General features: G+C 40.3%; 1 long non-coding RNA gene across 1 annotated transcript in view; it reads left to right on the top strand.

Moving 5' to 3' along the window:
- The first annotated feature begins 428 nt into the window (after window positions 1-428).
- Window positions 429-9,319, top strand: part of LOC125148255 (uncharacterized) — a 108,933-nt gene continuing 100,042 nt past the window's right edge. Inside the window, exon 1 of the long non-coding RNA XR_007145472.1 lies at window positions 429-551. This is a non-coding gene — a long non-coding RNA (uncharacterized LOC125148255). The remainder of the gene's footprint in view (window positions 552-9,319) is intronic.

Raw genomic sequence — 9,319 nt, 5'->3', positions numbered from 1 at the left:
GTTTGAGATTCTGCATTTCTGGTGAGCTCTCAGGTGATGCTGATGCTACTGATTCATGGACCTCATTTGGAACAACAGACATCTAGACTAGATCTTGATTGAATTCATCTGGGGGAAAAGGTGTTTCTACTGTGCATACTTAGTTGTGAATCATGGTCATAAGCAATCAGGACTCAGGAGGAAAAAGCTGACCCCGACACGAGGAGGAGTGGGTTTCTTCTGGAAAGGCACTCTGTTTGCAACAAGGTAGGTAACTGGATTGGTTGTGTTGGTCTTGAGATATCTTGTAACTTTTAGTTTCTAGGGAATTTTCTTGAGATCCTTTGTATCAGTTTACACAGAAAAAGAACTCGGCTTCAGGGACCCTTCACAGCTGAGAAATCACCTCAGGTAGAAATATTTGTTAGGTTTTGTCAATTCAAAAAGAATCAAATCGTGAAAATCTTCTATTACCAGGCTCCGGTCACAGTATGTTTGTTCTAAAAGGAAGTCACCAGCATTTTAACCCTTGAGACCCACGGACAGCCACACAGCTGTTATCAGAAGAAAAGGTAAGGGAATATTTTTTTTTTCACCAATGTGGCAGAATTTGGATTAGCACATTAGTTACTTTTTTCCCATAATTCATCTTCAGTATTTACCTTTGCCAATGTGTTTTGCTTACTAATGACTGCTGCTCTGTTTTGAACGAATAGAATAGTTTGTAGTACAGATTTGATGATAGAGAATCAATAAGGCAAATTTGAATTCCTAGGTGATGCAGAGAGAGGAAATAGCACAAATTTGTCTGGTGATGGTTGATGATTAAATTGTGAGCAGACAAGTGAAAGATCTACTTTGCGGGGGGAGAGGAAGGTCTGTGATATCAAGGGTGAAAATACGAGGAAAATACAAGTAGGGGTATGAATGTCTTAGGTCTGTGCTGTAGCCCACACTCATAAAAACTGATAGGAGCTGTTGATGGGTTCTCTCCATTATTAAGAGAAAATGGCTTTTCAAGAAAATGGTTATCAAGAGAAAACTGTTGGGATACACACTCTGTCTTACCCATTGAAAACCGCTAGACTTTGATTGTATTTGTGTGAGGCTACTTTAAGAGAGTCTTAAATTATAAATAAGGGCAAGAAGAAAGCAGGGGTAAAGGAGACCTCTTTCTATCGACGTTTTTGTTGTCACCGGTACCCATTCTCTGTGATTCTGAAGCATGGCTGGTGGAGGTGAGCAGTGTTCATTCGGGGTGTATTTTAAACTTCAGGTAGTGGTTCCTCCCATTATCCCCTATCTTTCCGTGGCACATTTTATAGTTAGCATCTGCAGGGTAAGCGTTATAAAAATTACAGATTTTATCACCTTACATTAAAGTGACTGGTAAGATGATTTGGATGACTTAAGAGCACAGCTAATTATCCCTTTCTTAGCACCTGCAAGGTCACTGTATCCACTGCTGAGAAAACCAGTATTGGGTGAAAGGCTGTCATGAATTTGAGAGGTTTCATGAAAAGATCAATGAACTGCATTTGTTGGAAGAGGCAAAATAGTCTCCAATTCCAGTAGAGGGAGGCAATACTGGCAACACTGGGCCAGGCCCAGATAGAAGTAATGATCTTAGTAGCAGTAACAATCATAATTACCAGCTGTGTTATTACTCAGTCAAGCTTCACATACTCTTTTGATTTGCAAAACAAATACATAAGGTTTTCATTATCCTCAATTTACTAATGAAGAAGCAAACTTTGGGAATTTAATATACCAGAATAAGTTGGCCAAGCCTGTGTATGTCAGGCCTTGTGAGCAATTTGGTACCCTGGAAAACTGTCACGACCACGACTACCATCCTGTAGTGCTCTGATGATCATCTCATGTGGTGTCCTGCATTTATACTCACGAGATCTGAATGTTTCTGCAAGATGTTCCTAGGTGTTGGGTCGGGGGCTGGTTCTGTGTGAGTAGGAGGGAGGGTAGGATTCATGACAAACCTGGGGTACATAATCTTAAGCACGTTTATTTTTTGTAGTACTTCTCCAAGAGGGATATCTAACATAAAACATGATCAGTATATTACAGAATATGATCTCTAGTGGAATACAGTTTGGGAAGCACTGAACTAGGCAAAGAATACAAGACAAAGATAGAAATCTAGCATTCCATCCTGCTTGGAGCATCAAAGAAACACCTCCCCCACCCACCCCACATAGCCCCCATTCCCCACAATAGGACAAGTTAATATCATTTTTCTTCATTTTTAGCCTTAACAATAGGACAATCATAATGCTGATGTCAGAGATGGAGGAAGATTTTCTTAGTAGTTTAAATCTGATGTATACAATATAATTATTTAAATGCATTGGTATTTAATCGAGGAAACTGATGCACATAATTACTATATCTGAAACTTTTCCCAGTTTTTTCCCAGTTGCCTTTTTTGTAAGTACATTACTTGAAACTATAGTTTACCTAAGGAAATGGCTCACAACACTTACTATACTTGCTTTTTTTTTTATTCTACAAAGGATTTGAGGTGACTTACAGCAAGATAGATATTTGCATATATATAAGAAAAGAAAGCCAAAACAAATCAGGCTTGTTGGTGAATTTAATGGATCAAGGCAAAAGAGAAAGTAATAATGTAGATTGTCAGCCTGGAAGAGTCTATCATTACTCAAGCTGAACCTCAACTTGGTTCTTCCTTTTACCTAAGGAAGGTCCAAGTTTAAGTTTCCATTCTAGCCACCTTGCCTCATCACTGGATATTGCAGTTGTCAGAGCAGGAAAATGGAAGCAACAAATAGGAGAAAATAATATTATTAGGGAAAGAAGACAAGAAACTGTAGAAGTTTAGAGAAGATTAGGGAGACAGAGGCAGAGTATCCTATCTGCTTGATTTAAAATATTTTAACTCTTGTATCTGGAAACCTCATCTGAAATTTCTATCTTTTCTTCCCTCTAAGACTGTATCTATGCAATGGACACACTTGTATAGGGATTAAAAAGCATCAAAAATTACATGACAATCTGTATTTTTACCTTTTGAATCAAAGATAAGTCTGCCAACTAAGACCTGTAGAATATAAAAACAGAAGAAAAAATTAACATGTATGTATTTGAAATGATCATTATATCAATAGAACATACTGAGCATATGGCTAAAATGGGAATTTGTTTACTTTGGAAGCAGAGTAAACCCCATATCACAGAAAGAAAAGTCTTTAGGAATTGAAAGACCCCACATCTTGCATCTTTTCTACTGAGATTAATTCTTTTTGTTGAGTAAGATGCTGTCTCTACTTTGTGAACTCTACAGAATTTGCCTCAACTATAAGTACCTGAATTCATAACATTACAGGACTTAGATTCAAGCAAGTTGTTTAAATCAAAAGGAGCCTTGGGTCTTAAATTTTACAAATGAAGAAACTGAGGCCTTCAAAGGAGACTTACATTCTCAAAGCAGGTTGATGACAGAGTCAGGGCTTTACATTTCTAGTTAACGCTATCCACAGCTCTTTGAGAGCCCATCCACATGTAATTTTATATCTACATCCTCAAAGTTATAGTGTATCTTGTAACTCAGAAGGCTTCAAAGCTAATTAGAAGTCCTAACAAGAAGGCATCCAATGAACATACAAAAGAAAATGGATTTCAAGTGGGTATAGAAGGAAAAGAATAGCCTGAGTTTCTGCTTTAAAAAAAAAATGTTTTGGGAATGAGGCAAAGCACTTAGAGTGAGTTAATATTTACCATGATGTGTAATTACAGGAATCTGAACTGATGCTCTTGGGTAAAAATGGTCCCCATCTTTTCAGAAAGCAATTTCTCCTCAACTATGGGGAGGGAACAAACAAGACCACTGAGAGATGGGACTGAATTATTAAAAGCCTGGTTGGTTTGTAAGGATTAATTGTGAGTCCTGAATCAATATTTTATTGTTTGAGCAAGTGAAAAATGTATGAGCCAGCCCCTCTTTGCCAGTGTCCCAGTATAATTAAAAGAGATCTAACCCTCCAATTGGCATCATTGATGAGGTTCTGAATGAGATAGGAACGGTCTCTCTGACCCTCTGTGCCCAGCATCGCCATACCCCTAACCACCACATGCACACAACAGTTTAACTTACTTTTCACTCACTGAGAAAGCATTTCTTGAGTTGTTGATGGAGGAATAGGCGTCGTGAGGTATATGGTGATGAGAGATACATACTCCAGGGCCACCAACAAAGTATAGACCTCATAATGATTAAACACATGCATTAAATCCAACTTTCCCTAGACTACATTACTGTGTCAACATGTGTGTGGTGTCTGTGTGTATATGCATGCACAGGTCCCAGGGACATAGCTACAAATTCACAATAACAAAACATCCCAAGTAGCTCAGTGTCTTCATATTTTCAGATTTAGATCCTCCTCTCAAATTCTCTCTCAGACCCCAAAGTTTTGGAAGCTCTCAAGAAGTGTCTCCCATAGAAGCAGTGTAAGCAAATGGATGTAAGCACAAGTTTGGAATTTGAATTTTATCCCTACTATTTGATAGCGTGGTAACCTGGGACAAATTATTTAACCTTATTTTCATCATCAGAAAAGTGGGGGTGAATTATTTACTCTCCCTGCCAGATTTTCTATAAAGATCAACTAAGGTAAAAACACTCGGTGTATAGTGCCTGATAGCAACCTCAATCGTCATTTATTATAAATCTTTGTATGTAATATTACATGTTTCATTGACTCTGAGATGGATATTTCTAAACATCTCTGAGCTGGAATATGAATCAAACATACAATGTCTCAAATTCAATGAAGGAGAATTCTATAAAATGCATATTTATGTAATATGTGTATATGCATTTATAAGGTATTCAGGTAACATTTATGATACTACATATTATCATAGGTTCATGAGCAGCCTTGATCAGCTACCTGCATATTATCTGTTTTTTCTTTCTAGTTTTGATAATCTTTACATATTTTGAGAGAGAAAGAATGAGCAGGCCAGGGACACACAGAGTGAGAGCGAGAGAGAGCGAGCGAGAGAGAGAGAGAGAGAATCCCAAGCCGACTCTGTGCTGTCAGCCCAGAGCCCTATGTGCAGCTCAAACTCACAAACTGTGAGATCATGACCTGAGCTGAAAAGCAGTGTCAGACACTTAACCAACTGAGCCACACAGGCACCCCTGTTTTTTCTTCTTGCTCCAGTTCAGTGTGATGATTTGACATTTAGGTCTGGTTTGTGTAATTATGTGAGCACTACAGCTGGAATCTAATAAAACGACTTGTGCCGCCGCTGCTGTTGCTGGGACCTGGGCAGTTCAGCAGTCAAGGTCTGGGGCGTTGAGGTATCTATGGAGAGCACTAATTTCCTTTACTGTAACAGGGATTAGTGCTCATTATGCTAAAAACAACTTTCTGCTAACACGGAGCCAATGTCACTGATGCACCTTGTACCATGTTGTTACTCACAACTTAACGCCAGCACCACTTCAGAGTCTTTATACTTCACAGATTTAATGAATGAGCTCTTTCAGGTTTGGTTTGTAGACTAGCCTTCCTAAGGCTCAGGCTTATATCCTGGGCTTAAGCACAGGCTGGGAGAAACGGAATGTCCTGCCACGTGCAGTCCTCACAGATTGCTTCTCCCCTTCAGCAGATAAGGGTATCTGACTCTTGTTTGAGGATGAATGGTTTCCTAGGTATCTGTTCTCCTTCCAAGGTGCCTTCATGTGCTGCATAAATGCTGTAGCTGAATACTCGGGCTGTAATGTGTGGTGTATGGCGGGACCACCCTGGGGTCTGTGTCTATGCCATCCATTGGTTTGTTTGTATGCAAAGGGCTGGACCTACCCATCGGTGGCTCCACTCCATATCACAGGAGATGGACCTCTACAAACTGTATTTCCCAGACTACCTTTCTTTCATCTGGCCTGCAGCTAGCTTTGGCCAGTGGCAAACACTGACCAGAGCTTGAACTTGAGGAGAAAAGGAGAATCTTTGCTATGTTTTACTCTGGTTTTGGCACCGTTCCTCGTCAGGACCACATTCTGCTCTTGCTGGATGCCTCCTCTCTCTGTGGCCCCACCTCCTACCGTTTCTGCCCCCTTGAGGGTAACCAGTTTCTGGCCTCTAGCAATTCCATTCCCTCCCCTTATCCCTACAGCCCAAGGGTGATATGTCTTTCTGGTTGGGCCCATTTCTGAGTTGTTTACTGTTTGATATGTTGACTTCCTACACCTTTCTAACTAGCCCTCTGTATTAAGATCCTACTATTTACCTGGAATGGGCATTACTTTCCTACCCTAGTCCCATGCAAAAAGACCTTGGGCGCTCTGACCCTGCGAAACCTTGAGATGTGCCCTGATGTGTCTAAACATTGGTAAGACAATAAGCATTTGAGCTGAGATCTGTATATATATCTCATTAACTGATTGCCAGATGTGAAGAGAGAACCTCTCAAAAGCCATCAAGAAAGACAGAGCTTTACAGCAGGCTGATGGCAAGGTGGCAATGGGGAGTGTTTTGTGTATGGCATTCAGGATGAGGGTTGACACATCAGAAAAAATAGCACGTTTAGAGAATAATGATTCACTTTGGAGTTTAGGATACTATAGAAGAGAAGGAGTGATGCTACAAATTAATAACAACGTCAGAGGCAATGTCATTTATTGTGATCTTTATATTTACCAAGCACTAAGTGGTCAATTTCCATCCTGTAACTTAACTTTATAAAACCTTGTAAGAGAAGCATTATTAACCACATATAATGATGGAGGGACTGAAAGTGATCGATGTGAAGTGATTCTTTTAAATTCACATGGCTAGTAAGTGGCAGAGCTAGGCTGTCAAAAATAAGATCCGAACCCAATCTGCTCAGCCCATCTTATCTGCCATTCTTGGCTGTGCCACGCTGGCTCCCTGACCTTAGGACCTTTTACATTCTTTTATCTTCCTGAAATGGGCTGCCCCCAGATTGTCACATTTCTCTGTTTTTCATCATCTAGAAATAGTCCGTGTCTCTGTTTTTGATCACTTTCTCCTGTTCCTCCTACCCCAGCGGGAACGTAAACTTCAGGAGAGCAAGAAATGGGACTGTCTTTCCACTGTTGGATTCCCGGTGCCTAGAATACCGCCTGCCACAGAGTAGCTACATTAACTATTTAAAGAAGGAAAGGACAACATGTGGTAGACCTGTAGTAAATACCATTTGCTGTTAACTTTCACAATTTCTCAGGTGGTCCAAAGCCTAGCCCCTAAGCCACTTTCAAGGACCCATATCATACACACATCAAAGTCATAGGGTCTGCTCCCAGAAATACCTAAACATGCACATGTATATGGAGTATGTGTGTGTGAATTTATTTATTTGTTTGCTTATCTATTTATTTTTGAAATCTCGAAGTGAAAGGCTTTGGAACCATCTCTCCCAGCCACTGTACTCATTGAGGCTGAGGAATACGATTGCTGCCCTGCCAAACTATTAATATGTTTTTTAGGTAATTAAAGTAATGAAGATGTCTGGGAGCACAACACATTGTATGCCATCCCCTCAGGCGCTATTGATCTGCTTTAGTTTCTGACTCCAGTTCACAGTTTTATGGAGGAAAACCACATAGGAGAGTGAGAACTCATGCAGAGCCTCAGGGAGGAACAAGTTACTTGCTATTTTCAAGAGAGAAATGAGTGAGGAGAAGAGTGAAGGTGTGAGCCTGCCTTCCCTGTTTCAAGCAAGAGCTGTGTTATTTTATTTTATTTCATTTATTTAAAATTTTTTAATGTTTATTTTTGAGCGAGACAGCATGAATGGGAGAGGAGAAGAGAGAGAGGGAGACACAGAATAGGAAGCAGGCTCCAGGCTCTGAGCTGTCAGCACAGAGCCTGACGCGGGGTCCAAATTCATGAACTGTGAGATCTTGACCTGAGCGGAAGTTGGATGCTTAACCCACTGAGCCACCCAGGCGCCCCAAGAGCTGTGTATTTTAAATAGGCCTCTTAATGAGCTTCAGCCAGCAGCAGAACTTTTTTTCTCTGGAGAAAAATCAGTATTTTATTTTTCATTTTTCATTTTTTTTAGGTTTCTTCTAGTTTCTTTTTTTTAATATAATTTATTTTCAAATTGGTTTCCATACAACACCCAGTGCTCATTCCAACAAGTGCCCTCCTCCCTACCCATCACTCACTTTCCCCTTTCCCCCACCCCCCACCTACCCTTAGTTTGTTCTCAGTCCTTAAGAGTCTTTTATGGTTTGCCTCCCTCTCTCTCAGTAACTTTTCTTTTTTTCCTCCTTTGCCTCCCCCATGGTATTCTAAGTTTCTCAAGATCTACATATGAGTGAAAACATATGGTATTTGTCTTTCTCTGCCTGGCTTATTTCACTTAGTATAATACCCTCCATTTCCATCCATGTTGCTGCAAATGGCCAGATTTCATTCTTTCTCATTGCCAAGTAGTATTGCATTGTATACATAAACCATATCTTCTTTATCCATTCATCAGTTGATGGACATTTAGGCCCTTTCCATAATTTGGCTATTGTTGAAAGTGCTGCTATAAACATTAGGGTACATGTGCTGGTGGGAATGCAAACTGGTACAGCCACTCTGCAAAGCAGCAGAACTTCTAGGTGGACAATGGAAACACCTCGTAGTGTTAGAACTATATCTACATTAAAGGTAAACACATGGAGACATACTCCATTTCACAGGGGTTAGTGTAGCCCAAAAGGGTATGTGTAGCCTATGGAAATAGTTTCAAGCAGGAAGTAAAATGCTGTTTCTCTACTAGACACACCCTTGTGGGGGGTTGGGCACCCATGGAAATTTGCCTCTGGAAGGGATAGCTTGAGCTTCCGTACATCCTTAACAGCCTCTTCGTTACTTCAAGTTCACCTCGAGAGAACAAAGTCTCAAGATAGGCTCTTTGGGTATCTTCAAAGATGATCTTTTATCCAGGTCTGAAATTCAGCCCATGCATGCTGGAATAAACATATGTGTGATTTAAAAAAAAAAAAAAAACAGGGGCATCTTGGTGGCTCGGTTGGATGTCCGATTTCGGCTCAGGTCATAATCTTGCAGTCTGAGTTCAAGCCCCGTGTCGGGCTCTGAGCTGACAGCTCAGAGCCTGGAGCTTGCTTCAGATTCTGTCTCCGTCTCTCTCAGCCACTCCCCTGCTCTCACTGTGTCTCTCTCTCAAAAATAAAATAAAAACATAAAAAAAAAATAAAAAAAACCAAAATGAAACAAAAAATGAAATATTTCCATATGGTTTGGTAAAAGAGCTTTTCACTAAGCTCCCTCGTTTCCTCAGCTGCCCTGACCACTCTGGTTTCTTCTTGGAA

This window comes from Prionailurus viverrinus, chromosome D2 (genome assembly GCF_022837055.1).
Source record: "Prionailurus viverrinus isolate Anna chromosome D2, UM_Priviv_1.0, whole genome shotgun sequence".
In the NCBI taxonomy this organism is placed as follows: Eukaryota; Metazoa; Chordata; class Mammalia; order Carnivora; family Felidae; genus Prionailurus; species Prionailurus viverrinus.
The sequence above is the reverse complement of the archived record's forward strand: the minus strand, read 5'-3'. Positions and strand labels throughout refer to the sequence as shown.